The following is a 25443-nucleotide window of genomic DNA, read 5'->3' as shown; positions in this document are numbered from 1 at the left end:
TGAAATCAAGGCATTTTGCAGATGGAAACATACTGATGCTCTAACATTAAATGTGTCGTTCCCATTAAGACAGCAGTGCGAAAGTCAAGACCAATTTATATTTCTCTAATAATTAGGTTACTAAGTATTTTATAGCTAGCACATTTGCTTATACATTCAGCGACAAATTATCCCCCCCAAAAATCAGCTAGATACAAGCATTAGGTGTTAGAATTTGAACCTCTCATGTTAACTAGATGTCTGGGTACTGGCTCACTCAAAGCCGGGGGTTCATCAAGGAAAGGGGGAGACTTTTGATGTCTTTGTTAGCTTTTCACAAAGGCAAAACACTCCGCAGACTGAACCTCTTAACTCCTAACTCACATCAGACATCCCTAAATTGCATGGTTTTTGTGTTGCTAAGGGCGGGGGGTGGGGGTGGGGAGGGGAACAGCCTCCTTCTTACAGTGTGGTTGAAGGCGTAAATCGGTATAAAATTATTGGAGGGCAATTTGGCAATAGCTATTAAAAATGAAATGCTCATAACCTTTGACCCCATAATAATTCACCTTCTGGGAATTCATCATAGAGAAACACCCCTACAACTGCTCAAAGATGTAAGTGTAAAATGATGTTTGCAAGAATATTTGTTACAGGGAAACCTGGAAAGAACCGAAATGTCATTAACAGGCAATTGGTTAAGGATTGCATGGTCTGGCCATAGAGTACAAAACCATGGAGCCATCAAAAAAGAAGATTAAAAAGATCACTTTTTTACAGAGTGGCATGGAAGGATGTCTAAGACATAGTGCTAGGTGGAAAATAGCATGCTTCAAAGTTGAAGTATAATCCCATTTTTTGGTAAAATAATAAATGAAATTTTAATATATGCCTTCAAAAAAAATGTTAACGGGTTTTCTCAGCTGTGTGGGATTATGGAAGATTTTCACTTTCAAAGCTATGCATTATTATAATGTTTCAAGTTACTTATGTATGTGTGTATATATATTTATATAGATACGCCATTACTTTTGTGATCAGAAAAAATAAATGTTTCTGTAGCTTGGTCCCTTGAGAGCCCTGTTACCAAAGTATAGAAGCCTAGTCCAAATCCATTAACTTTACTGGAAAACATAACTTAGCTGAAATTGGAACAGGGATGCCGCGTAACCAAAGGGAGGCCACTCGTGGAAATTCTTTTGGCCTTTAGAGTCTACACGCTATTGTAATAATTAGCCCACAATGGCGTGTTCTTTTAATGAGGAGCTAAGGAGAATAAATTTAAAACGCAGCCAGTTTTTGAGCCAACGCTGTAGTTGAGAGGACAGCTGAGGACCGGAGACTCTAAGAGGTCTCCTCTTTAACCATGACTTGCCAGAAGGGGGGTGGGGGGGGGGGGACATCATAAAACGTGAAGGGGAGTTTGTGTTTAATTTTTACACTTTTATCAAACTAAGATTTGGTGCAATTTACCTAGCTCAAGGGTAGATCCCTATCGCCTGGGATGGGGCCGGAGGGCTATAGTTTATACAATGAAGGGGACTTTTTATTAAAAAGAATGCAAAGTGACCAGGGTGCCTGAGTGGCGCAGTTGGTTAAGCCTCTGACTTCTGCTCAGGTCATGATCTCGAGGTTGGTGGGTTCCAGGCCCAAGTCCAGGTCTGCACTGGCATCGCAGAACCTGCTTGGGATTCTCTCTCTCTCTCTCTCTCTCTCTCTCTCTCTCTGCCCCTCCCCCACTTGCACTCTCTCTCAAAAATAAATAAAGAAATACCTTTAAAAAGAATGCAAAATTACAAATACAAAATTAGGTACAGCCCTTTGGAAGGGCCCCTGAAAAAGAGAGGCCCTTAAGCTAAGCTTAATTAGTTTCTCAGAGATCTGCTCTGACTCAGAGTTCTTAAACCAAGATAACAGGGGAGAGTAACGGACACACTTCCTTTATTTAAGAATTAATCCTGCCAAAGAGGAGTTTCTGTGTCACACGTGAAAGCTAGAGGCAGCACGCAGAGCCCTGGGAGACTGGGCGATCTGTGCTTTTCGGGGGGGAGGGGGGGTACTTGAGTTTCTGTGGATGTTCAAGCTCTGGAGAGGCCTTACTTGTTGACAATGGCAGACGCCCAGTCCTTGATGCTCATAAAACCATGGCAGTCAGAGTTGGAAAAGATGTATTAGGTCATCGATCTAGATTCAGGTCCAAGGCAGGATGGTTCACTATTGTAGTCATTCCAAGCCTTTGTCCAGGCGGCTTGGAAGCGTCTTGAGGGCTTCACTCTTAGAAGGCTGTTCCTCTCGTCTGGTTACTGGGCAAACGCTGAGGTGTTTGATGGAAAAAAAAAAAAAAAAAAAGCATTTTAGAGTTGGAGCCACACAATTACTTAATTATATCCATTCACCTAGATTTCTATCAGTGTTTTCCACATGAAGAAAACAAGTTCGTGTAAAGAAACTCTTGTGTCTCTGGCATAAAGTTGCCATCAGGGAAAAAATCACTGATTTTTTCCGGTGCCTTGTATTTCCATTTTGGTGGTGAGTTTCTTTTTGGCCTTAGGGATAAAAGCTAACTTGCTTGGGTTCTTCTCAGCCAGAATTATCAAGAAAAAGTAATATTTAAAAGCTGCTTTTGTTAATAGAAAGTGACTTCCTAAACTTTTATTTTGAGTCTGTTGTTGACCTTTCTTTGATAAACTGGATGTGCTCCCAATTTTTATTTTAGGTTTTATGGGGCTATAAAAATGGGGAATCTGAAAGCTAAGTTTTTATGTTGTTCACGTTTTCCTTGAAATCCGTATTGATAATGATGCTAATCTCCCAAAAGATTTTGGTGGCTACTTTTTCATAGCAAACAGGATTGTTCCAGACTGGAAGGAGAGTAGACTTGAATTATTGTTGCTTCATTAATGTCTGCTGTATGTCCTAGTGACATCTCTTATTCCCTATGCCTCACGTGTGTGTGCTTGTGTGTGTGTTTGCTTGCTTGTTCCTTATGTGTTTGTTTATGGATTTGTTTGTTTGTTGTTATTGTTGTTGTTACTTTTGCCTTGAAAATACTCAGGACAATTCTTTCTTTGATAAGCAAAGCTATAAGCAAATATAAAGTGTAAAAGAATAATATAATATTTGGATATTTGCATTTTTTTAATGTTTGCTTATTTTTGAGAGAGAGAAAGAGAGAAAGAGAGAGAGACAGAGTGAGCTGGGGAGGGGCAAAGAAAAAGAGGGAGACATAGAATGCAAAGTAGTCTCCAGGCTCCGAGCTGTCAGCACTGAGCCCAACATGGGGCTCCAACCCACAAACTGTGAGATCATGAACTGAGCTGAAGTCTGAAGTCTGAGCCACCCAGGTGCCCCTGGATATTTGCATTTGAAAGTTTATTCTATTTTAAGTCCAGACAAATGGGCATTAGTTTATTGATGTTTGTGACATCATTATTAGCAACGGGCTCTTTTAGCAATAAGCAACCTTCAGGAACCTCTTTTTTTTTTTTTTAATAAGTCCCAAAGATGGGTTTCCAGTTTATCAACCATTAAGAAATTAACCGCAAATGCTATCTGAGTTAAACTTAGGTGAGTTTAATTAGATTTAAAAAGTTGGCTGGGAATTCATCCAACATGAAGAATGTGCTCATAAAAAAAAAAAAAAGCTATTTGAAAGGTATGAGAAAAAAATAGAATTATGGGGGCAGAATTAATTTTAAATCTCCTGAACTAAAAAAAATAAAGGTAGACATTCTGGGTGTAAAAAGATTTTCCTTTTATTTTAAAAATATTCAATACAGTATGTCTATCTCTGGGATTTCCTGTGACACCCTCCGTTCAGAAATGTGCCTATCCATGCTAACAAATTACTAAGATAATGGAGAATAAAAATTCTGGAGAAGTACAAAATTAGCAAAGGCACAGTGTCATTGAAAATCACCAGAAGAATAATTCCCAACTTAAAATATTCAATTTGTCAAAAGTTTTTTTTTTTTTTTTTTATGATTTGTGAATGTACTTAAATGGAATCTCATAAAGAAGTTAGAATATTTTCATTGTACATTAAACAAATTCTCTTTAGGAAAAATAAGGAAATTATATGAATTTAGTACTGTCCAGAAAAATATGGGCTATGTCATGAAAAGTTAATACTGCTGGTGACCTCAGTAATGTGAGCTATCCTAAACTCCTTACTGGCAAATAAGTTGTAAGCTGTTAAATGTATGGATATGTGCCCTGAGTAGAACACTTTAAACATGGTTGGGCTCAGTAAGTGTTTGTGGAACAAACGAACACGATCGAATTCAGGTAGATCTCAGGTTGTTCACTGTTTGTTATATGTTTCCCTGATTGTTAGTTATGCCTGATTTCAGTAATAACTGATCAAACGATAGCAACCTTGTGTATTTACAACCCTGTCTGTGCAAAAGAACACTTTCAAATGTTCCCTAAAATTCACATGTGTATATCGGTTAGGAACTTGGTTTAAAAAGAAAAGAAATTAATTCGTTCATGCAATAGAGAATTCCAGTAGTAGACTAGGTCCAGCTTCTCAAACAACATTGTTCTGGGATCTCTCTCTCTCTCTCTCTCTCCAGAGGTCTACTTGACAACTTTCTGTGCTGTTTTCATTCTTAGGCAAATATGGTGGCAAAAATAGCACCATTTGGCAACCCCTAGTAGAAGGAGATGGTTTCTTTCACGGAGCTGACCTCCCATTGTCCTAACTGGGGTAACATGCCCATCCCTGGTCGTACGATAGTACCCCAGTGGATGCCAGTAGGTTAGTTTTCTGTGGCTGCCATCACAAATTATCACAAACTGGGTGGCTTCAAAACAGAAATTTATTCTTGCATATTTCTGGAGGCTAACCATCCAAAGTCAAGGTGTCAGCAAGGCTGTGCTCCCTCTAGAGGTTCCAGGGGAGATTCTGTTTCATGCCTCTTCCAGATTCTAGCAGCTCCAGGCATCCCTTGGCTTATGGCTGCACTCCTTCAGTCAATCTCTCTGGTCTCATTGCCTCCTTCTATTACCTGTGTGTGTGTCGAACTCCCCTGCCTCTTCTTATAAGGACCCGTGTGATTGTATTTAGAGATGCTGGGATAATCCAGGATGCTCTCAGCTCAAGATGCTTATCTTAAACACAGTTGCAAACATCCCTTTCCCCGATTTGGACACAAATATCTTTTGGGGGGGGGGGCACTATTTAAGCCGCTACAGCTGGCAGATGATTGACACTCTCCTTGACAGGAAAGAAGAAGCCCTGATATGCAGCATTTACATAGTTGTGATGTATAAACACTGCCCATGGCCAAGGCCAAGCTGCTGACAGGAAGTCACTGAACATGGGGTTGAAAAGAGACACACAGGGGTGCACTTAAATCATGAAGATCTGATAGATGTAAGTAACCTCAGGAGAACAGGTATAGTAGAATGTATTCAAATAATTAGGAGGCCATGAGTTTTGAGTGCCTAATAACTCCATTTTAAGTATAACGTATTTAATTATAAATTTATGTACTTAAAATTTTAATAGTGATCATATTTAACAACTGGCTCACAAAGTTCCTAAAAATTTACCAGTTGGTTCGAATAAGCTGGGATGAGCCAGCTCTGACACACCACTGGATGAAATGTGCTGATTGGTCAGGCCTGACTCATAGAGCCTAAGGCGTAGGGTCAGCAATATTCAAACCACATGAACTGAAAACGAGGTGGGTGGTTCCTTAAGAGGGTATTGGGGTGCTATTACTTAAAGGGAGGGAAAGGAATAGATAACAACAATGAAGCCACTTCAGTGCCGTTTAAACATATTTTAATGATTTCAAGCTAAGAAAAATCTTTTCAGCAAAGTTCAAAGCAGCTGCAGGCACAAGCATTGTGGGTACGCACAGATCTGCAAATCAGATCTCTGCCTAAGGGAAAATCGCCATTTCTCACATTGTCATCTTACTCAGCTCATAAAATCCGGTTTTCAGCCCGGATACCTGCGTCCCAAGGGAATCAGCTTCAGAAAAAGAGACATAAACCAATGGTCTTTTTAAAAGTATCATTTCTTTTAAACAATTTTAACAATTTTATTGAGATATAATTTGCACATGATGGAATTCATCCATTCAAAATGCAAAATTCAGTGTTTTTATTTTTTCTTTTTAATGTTTATTTATTTTTGAGAGAGAGAGAGAAAGAGAGAGCACGAGCAAGGGAGGGGCAGAAAGAGGGAGACTGAGAATCCGAAGCAGGCTCCAGGCTCTGAGCTGTCAGCTCAGAGCCCGACACGACGCTCAACCCACGAACTGTGAGATCATGACCTGAGTCGAAGTCAGACGCTTAACCGACTGAGCCACCCAGGCGCCCCAGAATTCAGTGTTTTTTGATACATCTTCGGAGTTGTTCATTCTCCACCACAATGAATTAATTGTGGAACATTTTCATAGCCTCAAAAAGAAACCCTGTCCTATTGTTCTGTCATCTTTCAATGCCTGGACTCTGACCCCCAGCCCTCGGCAATCACTAATCTATTTTCCATGTCTGTAGATTTGTTTACTCTAGGAATTTCACACAAATGAAATCATACAATATGTGTGCCTTTGTGACTGGCTTCTTTCACTTAGCATGTTTTAAGGTTCATCAGTGTAGCATGTAACAATACTCCATGCCTTTTTTTTGCCAAATAGTATTCCATTGTGTGAATGTACCACATTTTTGTTTACCCATTCATTAGTTGATGGACATTCGGATTGTCTCCCCTTTTTGGCCATTGTGAATAATGCTGTTGTCAACATTTATTTAAAACTTGTTTTAAAACACAAGCTTTTATGTGGACATAGTTTCATTTCTCCGAATCGAATGGTCTTTTAGATTAAAATTTTTAGTGAGGTTTCTTATTTCCCACATGTTTAAGGGAACTGTCATTCAGGAATTAAATCAGAAACACCACACATAGAATTTCAATCATCTTAAATATTGGGCCACTCACCCAACCCCTTGAGAATCCAGGGTCTGGCTCAGCTCTGAGGGGGAGTCCTGTTCATACACTTCAGGGAGAAGGAGGGCACTGTATGTCAGGAGAAAGGAGGAGCTGGCTTGGGGTGCACTGTGTAGGTGTGTCTGAATTCCCCCTGGGGTACCTAAGTCTGGCCTGCCTCATTGTGGGACTCTCCTCCATATGCCAAGTATAAAGAATAATAAAAATAAAACCTTACTCTTTGGTCTGGAAATCAGAGTCATGAGGTTTGGGAAACTTGCCGGAAAGAGAGACATTTAGCTTCCCTAATAGACGCTAGTAGAGAGTTTCATTTTCTCCCTTCCATGATGGGAGGGTTCTTCAGAGGGTCCTGCAAACCTGCCATGGAAAAAAAAAAAAGCTCTACACTAATTTATGTAGCAACTTTCTTCCAAGAAAACCAGTGTCTCAAACAGTCTTTCACTGATTCCCCTTAGGGAGTTTGCACAAATGTGCATAAGAAATTACTTCTTTTAAAATTTACACTCACCCGTTCGCCAATACTGGGCAGAAATAGAACCAAAAAAGCAGACCTCCTGACCAAACATTCCACTATAATATTTTCAGTGAGCGTCTATAAATCAGTGCATATCCTTAAACACAGGATCTCCCCGTAATATCCCCATAATATCCCCATGACTCTAGCCCTGATGACTACATTCCTTTCATCAGGGGCACAGCTTGCCCCTTCCAAATTAGAATCAACTACTATGGCACGCACCATGAAATGGAAGTCTATTATTTACTTCCAATTAAGTGCTCGGGTCGGCCTTAAAACAGGCCAGGGTTCTCTCTTGCAGCTCGGCCCAACAGAGAACCCCTCAAGAATCCTGGGGCTGACTGGCTCCAAAGCGAGAATCCTGGTCACACACCGCAGGCAGGAAGCTGGAGTCTAGCCAGTCCTCTCTCACCACTGTTCCTCTCTCACCGCCGGGTCTCCATGCTGCCTTGACATTGGGCTGCACTGCCCCTCAGAGTCCTACTGTTCATACTGGGGAACAAGCATACGCGGTTTCCAAAGCCCAACTCCAGTGCCTGGATGGATGACTCTGGAAAAGCTTCCGGCATCAGCCGTACGCAGGGCCCAACCCAGCCCCCTCCCCCAAACCAAACATTTAGCTCCTTATGTTGGGCCTTTCCTCAAAGTATTCCTATTGTGAAGTTCTCACTGCCCATCCCTGGGGCGGGGGTGGGGGGGCTGCGGAATCTTAGGGCCACACTAGCTCATGCAGAATCCCAGGGAATCAAACCTGCAGAATATCTGTGCCTTTCCTCCCACCCCCAGAAAATCTCTGGGTCCCATAAATTCTTCCCCAGGGGCTCTCAGAGAAACGGGAGGACTTTTTTTGTGGTCATTTATTAAATTTTTTAAAATATTTATTTATTTTTGAGAGAGAGAGAGAGAGCACAATCGGGGGGAGGGGCAGAGAGCAGAGCTCTTAGCACAGAGCCCGACGTGGGGCTCGAACTCACAAACCGTGAGATCATGACCTGAGCCAAAGTCAGATGCTTAACCCACTGAGCCACCCAGGCGCCCCTAATGTTTATTTATTTTAGAGAGAAAGAGAGCACATAAGCGGGGGAGGGGAAGGGCAGAGAGAGAGAGGGAGAGAGAGAATCCCACGAAGGCTCCACATTGTCGGCACAGAGCCCGACATGGGGCTCGATCCCACGAATCATGACTTGAGCCAACATCAAGGGTCAGACACTTAACCGAGTGAGCCACCCAGGTGCCCCAGAGACTGGAAGGATTCTCTGTATCCAACTGGCAACACAAAGTTCTTACCAGTGTCCCACGCTACACCCAGCCTCGGACCTATTTTGTTTTGGCCCTCATACTCTTAACCAGCACTGTATTTTAAGTTTGTGTTAGCTGTCAACAAGGACTAACTACGTGGTTTGTTGCGCCCCGTGCAACCCAAAAGTGCAGGCCCTTCTTCAAATTCACGAATTTCCACATGGCCATAGCAGAACATTCAGCCAGAGCACCTGGCCCTTCCTGGGCCAAGCGTGGGGTGCCGCGTGACCGCACCGCTTGTGTGTTCGTGAAATGTACCCTGCTCCCAACGTTTCAAAAGCAAAAGATTCTTAACCTCTCTTAAACACTAAAAACATCGGTGACTCCGGGCTGCATCCCTGAATGGATCCACAAGATTGGCGGGCGCCAAGTTACGACCTAGAGTCACTTGCTAGGGCCACCGTGACAAAGTACCATAGACTGAGTGGCGTAGAAGACAGGAACTTATTTCCTCGCAAGTCTGGGGGCCAGAAGTCTGAGAACAAGGTGTCGGTAGAGTCCCTTTTTTCTAAGGCGCCGTCCCTTGGAGTGTCTTCGTGTGGTCTTCCCACAGTACCTGGCTGTTGTCCTAATCTCCTCTTCTTACGAGGACTTCCCCGGTCACACCGGTTAGAGCTGCCCTAACGGCCTCCTTTTCACTTAAGAGCATCTTTAAAGGCCCTATGTCCACATGCAGTCGTAGCCCGCAGTCCCGGCAGCTAGGCCTTCAACCTATGAACTTTGGAGGTCGTCGAGGCCCACAATGCAGCTGTTCACTTCAGAGAAGCACCGTGCTCCGAGTCTCTGGCCCCCAATCCTTGCCATGGCTCATCTGGTTGTGCTGCTTCTCTTCCTCCTGATCCCCTCTCCCGTACGGGGGAACCGGTCCTCTCATGTAGTGTATGGAGTAGTGACCCTGCAGGGTACAGGACAATGGCCTCGCGCACCCTCCACGTCCGCAAGACTACCCAAGTGATCCTCCCCGCGGGCCTGTGATCCGTGGCTTAAAACCAAAAAGCAAAGGTAGCCACTAGGTAGAGATAAGAGTTCAAGTGCGGTGTAGAAGGAAGAAGTCAGTCGCCGTGAGGTACAAATGACCGCTCATCGCAGTGATTCGACTTGCGGGTTTTAGGAGAGCCGACTCTGAGCCCCTACCGCAGTTTTCCTGGGGCTGATCCCGCTAAAATCACCTGCCCGTCCAAGGGATGGCCTTAAATTCCAGTGGAATCCCAACCAGACAGCCCCTTAGAGAGAACATACTCTCAAATCGGTCTTTGTACCTATTCGTAGAAATGTTAGCCAGATTATAGCTGAAAACTCTGCTAATTCTGGGGACGTTTTTGGTCTCATGCCTGGAACTGTTGAAGCATATATTCACACCTACCACATGTAACACTCAGTGGCATAATTTCCAGCACGACACTTTCCTACTTTAGTTTTAAAAGAACCAGAGCAGAGACTGAAGACCTCACTCTGTTGCTTTTTGCAGGAGGCTCCATAAAGGGTGAAGGGATGGCTTCCGTGCTGAAAAGAGGCATATTTTGCCGTTTTAAAAGAAAAGGGGACACAAACACCTTTGCTCAGAATCAGGGAGATCATGCTGAAACATTTGTACCTGCAAGCTCATAAGAAAAATAAAAATAATAAGGTCCAGTTTTCGAGGTTCTCGGAGAATAATAGGGTGGCGATGAATAAATCCCAATATTGGATAGAGCTTGAGAAAAACTTTAAAAGCCATCTTAGTCTAACCCCTTTGGTTCTAAGCCGAGGAAAGGGAGGCTCTGAAATATTTAATGACTCGCCCCAGACCAACACTCTTCCTCAAATGCACGTCTTTTCTCTCAGGTCAGTGGACTTCCTACCCCACCAGGCTACTTTGAAACAGGTACTGTCCTGTTGACTTAACTTGCATGTAAAACAACAAAAATCCTCCTTCTCTGAAACAGTCTCGATTTAGACCCCAGATCTGAGAAAGCAAAGGCTATTTCAACTTCCACTCCCTTAGCAAACAGAAGAAAAGGCATCTGACTGACCCGTGGACTTTTCTGGCTGGACCCTGGTTTCCCCACCCTCAGGTTTCTGCGGCAGCGAGCGGTGCTGACTGCCAGTCTGACACCAGGGGGCGCAGCCTCCTTTGTCCTGACACAGGCATTGAAGGCAGGCTCTCTGAAGTCTGAAGTCTGGCTGGGCCTCAAAAAAAAAAAAAAAAAAAAAAAATCTGACTTTCCCTCCTTTCACGGTTTCTCTCTGGAACCAGCCCACTCCCCAACCCCCCTCATTCATCTTAAAACCGTTTATTTTCCTTCCTCCTGGACGCTCACACTCTCCCTCTGCACCATCTCAGATCTGTGCATGCTGCAGGGTCTTGTGCATGTTTCTAGAAGTGCTTTTCAGAGACACCAGCCCCTCCCCAGCTGCTCCTCTTCTGGAGGAGCCCATGGCCAGGGGCCGTCACTTGCTCTCACTTGGAGCCCCCTCCCCACTGCCCTCTGCCACCAATTCAGGATTTTCTAGCAATTCTTCCAGAATGAGGAACTCTCGAGGACAGGACTAGCTTTTCCTGAAAGAATTATCACACACATCCTCTAAAATCCCTCTCCTTTCCACTCACAAAAATAGTTGCAAACAATGAAATGATCGGTTCTGGGAAGCTTATCCCAGCGTTCACCCTCTCTGCTCCCGAATGTCTAACATCAGCCTTTGGTGGGGGACATCTACCCAAAGGGACAGGCTGAATCATACCTTCGGCCATGCTTCTTACCCACCCACTGTGCACCCCTAAGCCGGGAAGTGCCTCCTTCTGCCCTCACCAACTTGGCTCTCTGTGTTCTCCCGCAGAAGGAAATCTACTTCATATTCACCGCAGCCCCTGATCCCAAAGACTCAGTGTTCCCATGTTTCACGGAAAAATGAACAACCCCTCCACTTTAAGATGTACTTCTATACCTGCTCCTCTATATCCACAACACCCAAAGGCAAATCCCCATATCCCCCAAGCACACCCTTTTGCAAACAACCCTGAACATTCACCATCTTGAACTGAAGGGCCACAGGGTCCTAACCAGACCTTTGAAAAGCAGCGACTCTATTTACATAAAGAGATTTCAAGTTTACAGTCCACCCCCACCCCCGTCCTCACCCCCTCCCACCCCCTGTCACCCTGTCTCTCATTTGAGCCTCCCAACAACCCCCAGCAACAGGCAGGGAAATCTGAAGCTGAAGAAGCTTGTCCCAGCCCCAGACAGAGCTAGTACAGGCTGCAGCAGCACTGGGGTGACAGCAGCTAGGTGACAAGGACACAAGGAAAGCTGTTTGTCCATTTGCACTGAGGCCTGGAAGGAATGCAGCCCTCACAAATGGCCATCAGGTTACCTGCACCGAGAGAGCTTATGGTCTCAGCTCCCGGAAAACTGTAGCATTAGCAGGTGCAGGTGGAGAGGAGAGGAAGGGGTGACATGAACTCTGACTTGAGCCTTCTTATCTGTGGCCTCGCTCCTTGTTTCTCCCCACTCCTCACCTTCCCTGAGGTAGACTGTCATGGTGGTGCTGGGTCTGAGACAGGCAGCCACAGCTGGTTATCCTGATTGGGACACTCCCCCTCCTCACTCGGAAGGTAATGGTGACATCTATTAGATATGGACAGAGCCACTAAAGGAATGAAAAATATCAGCATTATTCTGGAAGAAGGGGCAGAGGAAGAGACTTACTTTCAGTTTATGCCCTTTTGGATTATTTGAAATATTTTGATTTATGCATATGTTACTCTTATAATTTTTACAAATTTTTATTGGGGCTAATAATGCTCTTTAGGGTTACTGTAATGACAACCTATGTAAAGCGTCTGGCACAATAAGTGGTCTGGCACACAGTGGATGTTTCCTGAACAGTAGTGTCTTGTTAGCTACACCAGCCTCAAAACTGGGGCAAACGGACTTCAAATCAGGAAACCTGGGGTCTGGTGCAGACTCTGCTCTCAGTTCACCGTATGCCCTTGGTAAGCCCAGTCCCTTCTCTGTGCCTCAGTTTCCTTCTCTATGGAGTTACTAGGCACCGTCCAATTGAATTGGAAAACAGTGGGAAGAAGTCCAGCACCCAAAATGCCTGAGGCACTCTCTAAAATGCAGCCACAGTTGTGCAGAGGCCAGCCTCTCAAGCTTGAACTCATCGGGCACAAACCCTTCCCTTCCTAGGAGAAGCTGGCCTCTAGGGTAGACAGCTCAAGAGTTCTGAAGATCATTCAGAATTGAAGTTAGGAAACAAAAATTCATGAACACTACGTAAAGCCATCAACTTAGGTAGGAGCTAGGGAGGGAAGGTTTGGGCTATTCCTTGAGTGCAGTTGGCCCCATGATCATTTCCGAGGAGATGCCCTTGCTTGGCAGAGGGGTGCATTTCAAAAGAGAGGCCCCAGACCCAGCCAGAGCCAGCCCCAGGCAGGTCCAGAGGCTGAGAGTTCTGTGTGGGGCGCGGGGCTAGCTGTGGTGAGACCAGACCCACCCCTGGCACCGCCAGAAGCACAGCCGCACTCTGGATAAAGTCAAAAGGAACTTGCTGCCCAGGCGGACTGAACTGAAGCACCGCTGAAGCTCTCCCAGCGTTACCTTTATCTGAACAACAACAATGGAAAAGTGGAGAGACAGGGTCATAGGAAGTGCAGGCGCTCAGGCACTAAAACAGGGGAGACCCGTTCTGGGGCACCCCAGTCCCTGAGAATCAAAGAGAGATTTTGTTCCTGGAACACACAGCTGATTCATTTCCCATCCTGCTCCGAAATCGGAGGTTTTCCTTGTAAGTCTCTTTTGCCAGCGCTTGGCCTTTGGGGACCGGAGGCAGGTAGTCTGGTGGGTAGGAAGGTTGTGACTTTCTTTTCGCCCCGCGGTCTTCTTCCTATTTAAAGCAGCACCGCCTGTCAGTAGCAGCCAAGTGCCAATATTTGCAGGCAGGAAGGTTTTCTGACATTGGAAGGGGTGGAGGCGATCAGAGCAGATGGGAGGCCCTTTCCCAAGGCCATCAGGCAGGGCAGAAATCGGTTTCACCCGCACCTCAAGGAGGAATCACCAGCCTCCACTCTCAGGGTCAACACTCACAAGGTATCTGCGTTTATATATATACAAAAAAAAAAAAAAAAATCCCCCGTCTCTCTGAATTATTTGACCACACCCGTTACGATGACATCTTCCCCCAAAGCCCGTGTTGTCACTGCCTAAAGGGGAGGCAGTGTTTTCAACCCTTGAGGGATCTGAAATAACGGTAGCCAAGGATGCCCACACCTGGAAGACCCCTCCCTTTTTTGTGTGTGAGGCCTAGCGATCTAAGAGGGGGATAAGGGAGGGGGAGGCGGCTTGTAGAGAAGCTTGGGCAGGTAGCAACAACTCCGCCTGATTTCCAGAGGCAAAACCAAATAAATAAAAATAGCTCCGGCCATCATCCTTTGACAAACCTACATTCTGAGAATTTCTGTAATTTTGGAGAGGCTCCCTCCCATTGTACAAGTCACGTTCAAAGACAGTTCTGAATGCATGGCCACTTGTTAAAATGTCTCTGTGCTTGCTTTTCCGCGTGGTTCTTTTCTGCGCCCGTTTGTATCTCTAATAAGCAGCATTGTTTATTATCCTTGGGTCCGTGCCCCTGGGATTGAACTGAAATAAAACAGGAGCGCAGAAGCTGAGCGCTGGAAAATGCACCGGGTTTCCCAGGCCCCGGAGGGTCCGGGGCTGCGGCGCGGCGGCGCGGGGAGAGCCCACCCGCGCATACGCACTGGGCGAAGGACAAGTTTGCGAGAGTTTTTCCAGACTCGGAGAGGTCCTGGGCAACACGAAGCCCCAGACGAGTGGGCACAGGAAAGAGGCACACTGGGAAGGGAAATGCCACTTAAGACTGGGAATAGGGGTGTGACTTAGGGGCAGAACAGACTAACGCGGCAGGATCATAAAAGACTGCCGCGCGGGAAGCGTCCTGAGCCGTCTTTTAGCTCGAAGTCTCAACTCTCGTTCCTGTGCAATAAATTCTCATTAATAAATTCTCGCTCTTCGGCGCAGCCCGGCAGTTTTCGCTGTCAGAACGAGTATCCTAAGCAAGATGAGGCTTACCCCCCTCCTTCCCTGCAGTGGCCTCATATTTGTCCCCATTTCGTTTTAAGCCGAGTGCGTTGTGACCGTGGAAAATGTGAGCGCATGCCCCGAGAAATAAAGCGCCGCCGTACCCCCAATCACGGAGAAAGAGTTTCCGTACCCTCGGACCCCAAACGGGCCCGTCGGTAGGGCCTCTCCCAAGTCCCACTGCTCCCCAAATTGAGTGCAGTTCGCTATCAAAGAGCAGAAACCCGCATCGGAGACACAATGCGGAGTGGTTTCCGAGTCTGGGGAGGGGGGGATTTCCCGGTTTAGTCCAGCCTGTGCCTCCACATCCCCCCAGAAGTAATGTCGGCGCAGGCTGTGCGGGAGAGTTTGCCCTAAAGAACGTAATTAAACGCGCGCGCCAAACCCGGGCTGTGCGCTCCCCAAATGAGACTTCCAGCCCCAGGGCCCGGCCGGAACCGTCCTTCCCACCGGTTCCAGCGAGACAAGCCCCCTGTCCCCCAGGCTCCGAAAATTCCCCCAACGGGCTGCAAAGACTACTCAGATTGTCACCGCTAACTCTGCTTCCTCGTCGGGTTAGGCTGTTTTAAGATACAGAGATTCTGTGTGCTCGCAAGAGCAGAGTGATCTCCCTCAAGCAACTCGTGCAAGAGCTTTAAGCAGCCTCTGGATTGCCGCGCGTCCAAGCGGCGGCGGAGTTTTCCGAATTTTAAGTAGTAAAGTGAATTTCGGTGCAGGGAAAAGTGTGGGCTGTTGGAGTGCGGGGTGGGGGTGCGCGCCGAGGAAGCCGCCAGGAGGCTTTGTGTGTGTGTGTGTGTGTGTTGTTTTTTTTTTTTAAGTTAGACTTGCACCAAGCCGGCACGAACCGCACCGCTTCGTGGTTTCCGAATTTCGAGAATCGTGAGAGTTTGGGGGCATCCCTGCGGCCAAGGGCCCCGCACCGCGTTCTAGGGACTGCTTCCACTTTCCAAAGAGCCCCTGCAGCACGCTGGGTAGAGCCAGGAGCTGCTGACTTTGTCCGCTGCTCCCGGCTCTTCTGTCCTCTCCCCAGTCCTGCCAAACCCAGAACCATCCCGGCGCTGCGGGGATTGCGCGGGAGAAAAGAGGGCCGAAAGTCTAGATTGCGCATTCTCCCAACAGGTAGTTTCAGCCGGGGGTTGACCCGGTTTAAACATCCGAGGCTGGGTTGCCCGGGCCGCGCTAAGCTGGAGCCCTGAAGCAGACACCTAAGGAGTTTTGGAAGGGAAGTCGCGTTCCGGGAGTCACTTTAAATAACCTTGTTTTGTCTCCATTCTCCAGCTTCTCCCCGAATAGGGTGAGCTGCGCGGTCTGGAATGGAGTTCAATGCGCCCAAATAAGCCGCTTCAGGCTATAAACTCACAACTGATTGGGTTTTTCCCCCTTTCCTCTCCTTTCCTTTCTTCTTTTCTTTTTTTTCTTTTTTCTTTTTTCTTTTCTTTTCTTTTCTTTCCTTTTCTTTTCTTCCCTTTTCTTTTTTCTTTTCTTTCTTTCTTTGTGTGTGTGTGGTCATTTTCGCCTCAATGGTTACTACAGAACCCAGCCAGGCTTTAGAGGGAAAGACATTTATTTGAGAATTGGGAGATACCCCTTCGAAATACACTAGGCTCCAGAGGAAAAGAGGAAAAGACTGCGTGACACTTAGATGATATCATTGAATTCTGCCTTTCCCTGGTGCGCAGTGAGGAAAAGCAGAAAGCCAGGCCGCGTGTGGAACGGGCGGCGGCGGCCTCGCGCTCCAGCGGGCGCGCCACGCTTCCTTCCCAGGGCGCAGGGAAAAGTTAGGTTGGGCCATTTTATCCTGCCCCCAGCAAGGGTCGCGGGCCGAACGTGGCCAAAGCCTGGTCTTGGCTGTGTGGCCCCCTCTCTTTCAGGGGCACTGGCCCAAACATCCCCGCCTGAGGCCGTGGGCGCACGTGGTGCGCGGAGAGCCGAAGCGCGACTCGAGACGGCGCGCGTCGCCCCAAAGATCCCTGGCGCGCGCGGCCCTCGCTGGGCGGGGGAAGATGGGGGACGGGGCCCCTGGGCGGGAGGATCTAATCCCGCCTTGGCAGACGAGCCTTTCCCGCTGTTGCTCCGAGCCGTCGCCCTGCAGTGCTTTCGGCACTGGCAGAGACCGCCGAACCCGCGGTCTTGTCTTGTCCATCTCTTAAGGAAACGTCCCGCAGTCAGCGCCTCGAAGCCTCTGCGGCCGGGGGCGGACCTGACCCAGGATGCTTGGATCTTTAACCACCCCAGGACCTGGCCTCCCAGGAGCACCCCGTCCGCTCCCCAGCGCCCACCCCAGCATTGCTTCCTTGCCCTGCGCCTCCACCACTAACCGCGCTCCCGAAACTTTCCAAAGTTTTCTCGAGCTCCGCCACCGCAAGTTCGCCTCGGCTGGCGCTGGCTGGAGGAGAAAAAGAACCACCACCTCCCTTCTCCCCCTCCACCTATCCTTCTTCTCTCCTCTCCCTCCCATCCTCCCCCTCCCCCGTGAGTCCAAACCTTGCCGGCGGGAGCGCGCGGTGCTGGAGCCCCCGAAGGCACCGACTCTGCAGGGGACGGAGTTCGTTTCGCATCCCCCACTCTCTGCGCCTCGGCCGTTCCCGCCCCCTCCTCCCCCACCTCGCTTTCGGCGGGGACCAGCGGGCTTGTAGTTTAGTTTTGTTCAAATTTATTTATTTTTTTCTTTTCAGATTTTTTTTGTCTCTAGGATTCCACCCTGCTGGAGCCTTGAGCGTCCTCCCGCCTTGCAGTTCCCCGGCGTGGGGATCGGGGGACGCACTCTTCGCGCTGGGCGGGTTGGCTCCCGAGTGGGGGCCAGGAGCTCCCAGGCCTCGATTTCTCCGGCCGGGTTCCGTCTCCCTGGGAGACCCTGCGTCTCGGTGGGAGGCAAATTCGTGCCAAAGCTCGGGCTCCAGGCAAGCTTCCGGCGCCCCTTGCCCCCCACCCCGCGGAGCTTTGGATGCGGCCGGTTTGGGGGGTTGTTTTCATTCTTCTTTAGAAGACGGGAGCATGCGGTGGACGGGGGACCCGGCTGTAACTCCATCCTGAGGTCTTCCCACACGACACTGGGCATTAGAAGTAGAAAGGTTCACTCCCTCCAGGTTGCACTGTTCCATGTGCCCAGCCAGGAGACCACCACAGAATTGCCCCAAGTTGGTTGGTTTGTGGCCTATTGTGTTTTTATTTTGTCTAGGATTAGCGGGGTTTGAAATTTTTGTGGCCAGCCTTACCACCCCGGGGCTTCAACTTTCAAACCAACAAGTCAACGGGAACGTTCCGGCGAAACTGGATCTCCTGGTGCGCCGCTGGGACACGTGCGGGGAATAGAAACGAAATCCCCCTCGGATGGCGCGGGGCGGACTCACGGGCCTGGGGTTGCAGGGCCCTTCCTGAACCCCGCTGGACTGGTTCTGGAATCGGACTTGACCCCGCCAGGGTCGCGGCCAGCACTTTGCTTTGATCCTTCCACGTGCCGGGTGTGCTCCTCAGATCGTTGGCCACCGAGGATGCCTGCCCCTAAGCGATGTCCGTGGGAGCTAACGGGTTGAGCGGGGCTGCGCCTGCGTGCCCAGATCCGAATCAAGTTCTACGCTCAAGGTTAGCAGGATTTCGGTTACCTCGTGCGACCTGGGACGTCAGACGTCCACCCAAATCGAAGCTGCCTACCAATGCCCCCTCCCCCAGGAGTCTCGGGAGACCCGCGCCCCACAACATTCTCTCTTTCCAAACCCTGGGCAAACACGTGTCCCACGTGCTGCCTCGCTCCCTCTGGCCGCACCTCCCACAGGCCTCTCTCGGACTGGGCCCGCCGGGAACCAAGGTCCCATCTCCTCGCCCCCCAGCATCCCCTCCTCCTTTCCCCTGGAAAGGCGGGACTTCCCTGGCCCCTTCAAATGGCACCTGAGCAGAAGCAAAAACTTCGCAATGACGAAGGGCCGGGACACCTATGGCAGCTTTGAAAAAAGGAGGGGGACGGTGGCCGAGAGGAGAGAAGTTATGGTGGGGGGGGGGGGGCGGTGGATAAGTTGTAGGTGTAAGCAGCTTACTTTTTAACTCCTCACCCTGCCACCCCTAAACCCCAGCGGCTGACAGAATTGTGTACCTCTTAAGTACCAAACTCCCAGAGGGTGGGGCGGAGGTGACAGCCCGCTTTGCCCCCAGAGCCAACCTGCACCCTCCAACTGTGGCAGCCGCACTTTCCAGGGCAGAAGAGTCCACTTCGGATCTGTTTGCTTGTAATATAAAAGATCCTGCTCCCAAAGGAGCACCCACTTCCCTCTCGCACCTCCACCCCCTCTGAACCCTTCCTAGGGCCTCAAGCCCTCGGATTGTGTGTAATGATTTTTAATCTCCAGCATCCTAGATTTTAAAGCAAGCAAGGGAAAAGCGTAGTTAGGATGAAGAAAAAGGACTGGGCATTATTTTGGAGGGAGGCCTAGAGATGGATTCAAACTCAAACGTGGATGAATTTGGGAGTGCTTTGAAATTTCATTTCCTTCAGAAGCTGTCTGCTTTAGACCAAAACTGATTTAAATTACTAGGAAGGATAGGAAGCTAGGAGTCTCTGGGGAAACAAAAAAGTCAGAGGCTTGCGGGATACCCCTTTCCTCTACCCTTCCTCAAACAAATAAGCAGTGGCTCTCAGGTCAGCTGAGTGACTCTCTACCCTCCGACACCGGCATAGGGCAGCCTGAGTTCTGAGTTGTGTTAACAGTCCCTTCCTTCGGGAAGGCCAAGCCCCAAGGGGTGACCCAAAACAGGTTCCCCAAGCCCCCAGCCCAGTGTCTGTCCTCTGGGATGGAGCCTGGGAAGGGCCTACAGGAAACAGGTCTGGTTGTGAGGCCAGGGGGGGCCTTCGGTGCCTGCCTGGTGAGCGTCAGAGGACTTGTGGCCCAGTCACCCCTATCCCTTCAAAGCCCTTCTTCTGGTGGTTATTTAAAGCCTTGAGTTTATATTTCTCATCTTGATGCCTAGGTTAAAAAAAGAGGGGCAGAACATGTACCAATGTTTGGAGCTATTTATGTATGGTTTCCATTTACTTTGGTTTGTAGGGGTTTCTTCTTTTTGTCCTTCCCTCCTTCTTCCCCTGGCAGTGTTGGCAACCCTGGAGGAGGACGCTTGGGGAGGGGGGGGGAGGGGAGGGTGAACTTGACCCGTTTATTCTTGTTAACCAGTCACAAAAACAGCAAAAATACTAACTCTCCATCCTTACTCTGATCTTTTAAAATAGTACAGATATATATATAGCCTGTTAGGTAGAAACTGGTTAGGACTGAGGCATCACTAATGCTACACTGGTAAACTAGCTAATCCTGTCCCTTTAAGAAAAATCCATAAAGCTCTTCCATCAGCCCAGTGTCTGGGAAAGGAGCAAACTAACTGCTTGGAACAAAAGAGACAAAGAGGCCAAACAACAAAACAAACAAACAACTCCCTCTCCCCCCCTCCAGACAATAGACTAGACGCAGCAAGTGCAGTGACTGCCTGGCCGGCTGCTGCTGTCCACCTGCCAAATCTCCCGCATTTGGCTGGAGACTTTCCCTCTCGCCCCACTCCCATCGCCCCCCCACCCCCACCCCCAGCCCTGTCTGTCTTTCTCTGTGTGTGACTCTCTCCGTGTCCCTCTCTTGGGGTCTGGCTATGCGTGTGTGTTTTGTCCCTGTCTCTGCTCTGCTTCGGCTTTCACTTGATGTCGCTCTGTGTCTCAGACCTCCATTCTCTCTCTCTCTTTCTCTCCCTCTCTTTAAAGGCCCTCCGCATATTAGCATTCTCTGGCATTTATTTCTTTCTTTGCTAGGCCATTTCTGTGGCCTCTCCAAACTGCCTCCTCAGGACTTGTGTTACTCTGAGGTGTCCCAGCATCCTGTCTTGTATTTTGTTTGTAGCCCTCTTCCCAGGGAGGATCCCAAGGTCCATTTGCACTTCAGTTTTTTAACCGTTCCTCCTGTTCGGATCTTTGCTCTTTTTCTATAAGGCTTTTGGCACACCACCCCCCTCCTTGTCCCCAGCAGCCCTTTCTCTGCTTCTTGGCTGCTGCTTGAGACTCTCATGCATGCCTGCCCTCCCTTTCTCTCCCTCTCTCTTCCTCGCTCTCAGGCAGACATTATCACCCCCCTCACCCCCACCCCGTGCCCCCTAGTCCAGCCTTTTCCTTCCTCTTCCCTCCTCTCTACCAAACTTTAATAAAATACTGTAACCATTTTTGCCTGGAGATTGCTTTTCTCTGGGGACTGAATATGAACCCTTGGAAAGTGGGGAGTGGAGAAAGAAAAGAATCAATAAATGGAGACTACAGACAGCAGAGGCTGAGCTTGGAGCAAGCCTGCTTGCCAACACCCCATCCCCTTTCACATGTTTTTGGTTTTTTTTTTTTTTCTTCCTAATAAACCCTTTTGTGATAGCGTCTCTCCTCCTGAAGCATCTGTGTCTGCTCCAGGGAGACACGGGGAAAACCTGGCCATGGCTCTCCTCCCCTGGGCAGCAGGTGACCCACGGGAGGCAGGCTGCAGCCTCATCAGGCACATTCCCACCTCCAGCCCCTCCCCATCTCCCCAGGGGGAAAAAACCAAAAAGGTAGAGGCCCCTGGCAATGGGGGCGAGGTCTGCAATCCCTCCTTCAGAGGACTGTACAATGGCTGCTTGAAAAGAAGCTTCTCCAAGGATGGTTGTCTTCTCCGTGAAGGAGGAGACTTCAACTCTCGAGAAGTTGTGGGCAAAACAGGGCCGGACTGTTTATCTAAAGCAGACGAGAGAATTCCCACAGCTGCATGGTATGGGGTTGGCAAAATGGGGGCATCCCCCTCTACCCCACCCCCACCCCCCCAAAATAGTCTATGCCCAGTAATAAGCCAAAGAGCCAGGACAAATGATCTCCCTCGGCCCCACCCTCCTCTTCTCCTTTTTTCAATAAGATACAGGCAACGACAGATGAAAACGACATTAGTGGTAACTCTGGAGAGAGGAAAACCATTTAGAGTCTGAGAAGAGCATAAAAAACAGACATAGGAAATTTACTCTCATTGTTTGGTTGCTTGGTGATAGGGCAAGATTAAGAAGCACTTAAGAAATAAAACACACGTGTGCACATGCATAAACACAGGTGTACATGTATGTGTGTCTAGTTGGCGGAGACTAGTCGTTAAAAGGAAAAGGGAAGGATTTTGAAGTCAGGTACACCTGGATGGGATACAACCTGGCCACTTATTAACTAAGCAACTATACCTACCCCACAGTGGTGTTCTAGAGATTACGTGGAATCACATATATGGAAAAGCCAAGCGATGTCTGGGCAAGCTGTCTGTGCTCAGTAAATGAGACCTTCTTTTCTCCCTCATTTCCTCCCTCCTTTCCTCCCTCATTTCTTTCTTCTTTCTTACTCTTTCTTTCTTTCTTTCTTTTTTCTTTCTTCCTTCCTTTCTTTCTTCCTTTCTTTCTTTTTCTTTCTTCCTTCCTTTCTTTCTTCCTTTCTTTCTTTCTTTCTTTCTTTCTTTCTTCTTTCCTTCCTTCCTTTCTTTCTTTCTTCCTTTCTTTCTCTTCCTTCCTTCCTTCCTTCCTTCCTTCCTTCCTTCCTTTCTTTCTCTTTCTTTCTTTCTTCCTTGCCTCCTTCCTTCCTTCCTTCCTTCCTTTCCTTCCTTCCTTCCTTCCTTCCTTCCTTCCTTCCTTCCTTCTTTCCTTCCTTCCCTCCTTCTCTCCTTCTCACTCCACTGGCTTCCTCCCTGGTTACCTTTCCAAGGTACAAGCAAAGAGGAAATCATCCAAATTGCCCCAATTTTCAGATCCCGAGGGAAACTTCCCTTCCCTCTGAGTCCCTCTGAGCAGTGCAGACAACACTACAACCCACTAATTCTGTGCCCAAGTAGCACCTGGGACCATTTGTTCTCAGGTGGGATTATTTAGCTCCATTATTTGACCGCTTCCTCTTTCTTTTTGTCATGGGCAAGGGGAGAGAACCCTTACCCCAAACCCAACCACTGACATGTTTTTAGTTGAGAGCTTGTGCCCAGAGAGTTGCTGTTTGGGAGGACTTATTAAAAATCATGTCAGAGCCAAAATGTCTGAGGGAGAAGCAGAAAAGAGCATTTTCTAATGGAGTGTGGTCCTGACCCGTAACTTCTCAATTGGGAATGCTGTTTTCTTGGTATTTTGACCTTGTCAAAATGACTGATTTTTTTTTTTTTTTTTTTTTTTCCTCCAGAGGAGTCACTCTCTACCTAAGCTGTTTCTTGAGCCGTGTTTTGGGACAACACTTCGGTGCATCTGGAAGCATTCACTGGTGGAGGCGCCCGTCCTGGCCCTCTACCAGTGACTGTTGCCGGGATCCCCGCTCTTTCTTTCTCTTTCCCAGAAGCCGAACCAGGTTGTCACAGCCGTGGGCAAGCCCGTGAGCCATGGCCGGGGCCCCAACTTGAGTTGAGGAGAGAATGAGCACATAAAAAAATGTTCCCACCTTAGACTTCCTTTTTCCTTGGGTCTTATTGTCTGTTCTACAGATATTCCATTTCCACATTTCACCAGCTTCCTGTACATTTTCCTGTTTTAGCCCAGCCTTAACGACCATCGAGAGGCACTGATATTGGAGCACTGGAGCACCAGGGAGGGTGGACGATCCCTGGGAACCCTGACACTTTCGGTCATCTCTTTGCTCCTCTCTCTTCTTCCCTGTTTTCATCACGAGGCCTCTGCTGCTTATGACAGGGACGTGGAAAACTGTTGTGTCTTTATCCCTCTTCGGGGATCCCACTTTCCGGGCAGCATCTTTCTGTGAACTACAAATAGAGTCCTCTTGTCCTTCCTGGAAGCACTGCTTTTCACTGCACATTTCAGCCCCCGTGTCCCAGGCACCTTTGGGCAGTGAACAACCTGCACAAGTGAACATGAGCACCGTGAATCCCCCAATTCTGATAGGTGTGAGTGTTGCTGGCAATTCGTCACGTAGAGATGTTCCCTTATAACGGAAGAGGCCACAGAGTGAGATGCCAGAAGACTAGCAGCCTCTGAGGTCTTCCAAAGTCGTCTTTTATTCTTCTTGGGCTCTTGTCCGGGCAGAAGCCTGAGATTACGTTTCCTTATTTTGTCTTTGACCTACATTCTTCATCCACCAAGGCTCCATTGCCATACCAGCGGCAGGAAGGCATTTGTTGCTGCATCGGGTATGACGGGTATTAATGTCTAAAGAGCAAACCCTTCAAAGGCTGGTAAGTCCTCTGTCCTTTGCTCGACTTTGCTTCCAGTGGGCCAGCTTTCACACTAAACCAGTAGCTCACTTTGGGACTGCCTGAGAGCTTTTAGGTAGGCAGTACGACCTACAAAGTTAAAGTCTGGAAAAATTGCCAGGTGTAGGTAACCACTACCGGATTACGCGATTCCAAATTACGTCATTCTGAGTCGGTAATGCAATTTGCATTCTTCACAAGGAAAACGTTCGAAGAGCAGTCAGTTTCCTGTTTAAGAGAAAGGTTTGTTCCCATTCACTAAGGTACAGCAGGTCCATACTGACCCTCTTCTATAGAACAAGAAGCCTCCCAACTTAGGACTCTTTGGAGGAACACTTTATCCTCTGGGGTGGCTCTCAACTAGGGCTGCACATTAGAATCACCTGGGGAGCTTTAAAAAAAAAAATTACCAGTGCCTGGGTCTCTCCTCAATCCAATTAAATCTGAATTTCTAGGGATGTGGTGTGGGCATTGGTATTTTTTAAAAGCTCCCCTGGGTGATTCTAATGTTTAGCCAGGGTCGAGAACCACTCATTTATAGGTTGAGAGAACAGAGCATCATGGTGAATAATGCTCTTGCCTTGAACAAAATACGTAAAGAACTCCTTCCCGACGTGGTTTGCTGAAGCCAAATGGATGAAGTTGACGGCCACTGTGTTCCACTCCACAAGTTTAGGATTTAGTGGCCAAATGCTGATGCGCAGGTGTCTGAGCAGACCGTCTGTGAAGTGAGATCAACTTCGCTTCTACCCGGAGTGTGGGACTGGAAGTGAGAGCCCCAAGTTCCAATGTGGGTTCTATTACTAACGAGGGAAGTGATCTTGGAGAAGTCTTTGGGCCTTAGTCTGATCATCTTTACATGGAGGTGGCTGAAACGAAATCTCAGAAACCCATAAGCTGAGCCAGGCAATTACCAAATTCTTTGGGATGCTGGCTCACTTCACTCATGCATATACTACAGACAACCATCCTTCTGATGTTCCACCAAATCCTTTTCCAAAAACCCTAAGTATCAGAGTGTTAATTTTTAAATAATACTGGGCTCCCTTAATTCTCTCCCCTGGTCTCTTACAAATTAGCAGATGAAGGGAATGGAGGAGTGGTAATGTCTATGAGCGGTGGGTAATGACTAACAGAAGTTTATCCAGTTGGATAAATGTCTAGTGGATTGCTGCTGGGGTCAGTGTTAGTTCTGGTCTTAATTAACATCTTCATTAATAGTGTGGGAGAGGGAATAAACAATAGCTAATGATATTTGCAGATGGTAGTAAATTCAGAGGTGTTGCTACTACCAGTGAGAGCAGCAAGAGCCATGGGGATAGCAGAGATGTGAACAAGAAGTGATTATAATGATGTTTGTTCTGGAAAAGGCAGAATGAAATGTTTCGGGGAGGGAAATGACAGGGG

The 25443-nt window shown here is 48.0% G+C and overlaps 1 protein-coding gene and 2 long non-coding RNA genes across 11 annotated transcripts in view; 1 reads left to right on the top strand and 2 right to left on the bottom strand.

Moving 5' to 3' along the window:
- The window catches only part of NFIB (nuclear factor I B), a 450264-nt gene that overhangs the window by 161561 nt on the left and 263260 nt on the right, over window positions 1-25443 (top strand). The window lies entirely within an intron of this gene.
- Window positions 1904-25443, bottom strand: part of LOC109247096 (uncharacterized) — a 44940-nt gene continuing 21400 nt past the window's right edge. Inside the window, exons 2-3 of one of the 2 annotated variants that reach the window (XR_008424199.1) lie at window positions 7164-7303; window positions 1904-2293 (exon numbers count right to left, since the gene is read on the bottom strand). This is a non-coding gene — a long non-coding RNA (uncharacterized LOC109247096). The remainder of the gene's footprint in view (window positions 2294-7163; window positions 7304-25443) is intronic. The other variant, XR_008424198.1, reaches the window with a different exon arrangement.
- Window positions 5757-7157, bottom strand: LOC128778582 (uncharacterized). The gene is made up of 2 exons (XR_008424200.1): window positions 6938-7157; window positions 5757-5965 (listed from the first exon to the last, which is right to left on the bottom strand). It is a non-coding gene; the product is annotated as an uncharacterized LOC128778582 (long non-coding RNA).

Source organism: Panthera pardus, unplaced genomic scaffold (genome assembly GCF_024362965.1).
Source record: "Panthera pardus isolate Hobbes unplaced genomic scaffold, ASM2436296v1 HiC_scaffold_20, whole genome shotgun sequence".
NCBI classification, from domain to species: Eukaryota; Metazoa; Chordata; class Mammalia; order Carnivora; family Felidae; genus Panthera; species Panthera pardus.
The sequence above is the reverse complement of the archived record's forward strand: the minus strand, read 5'-3'. Positions and strand labels throughout refer to the sequence as shown.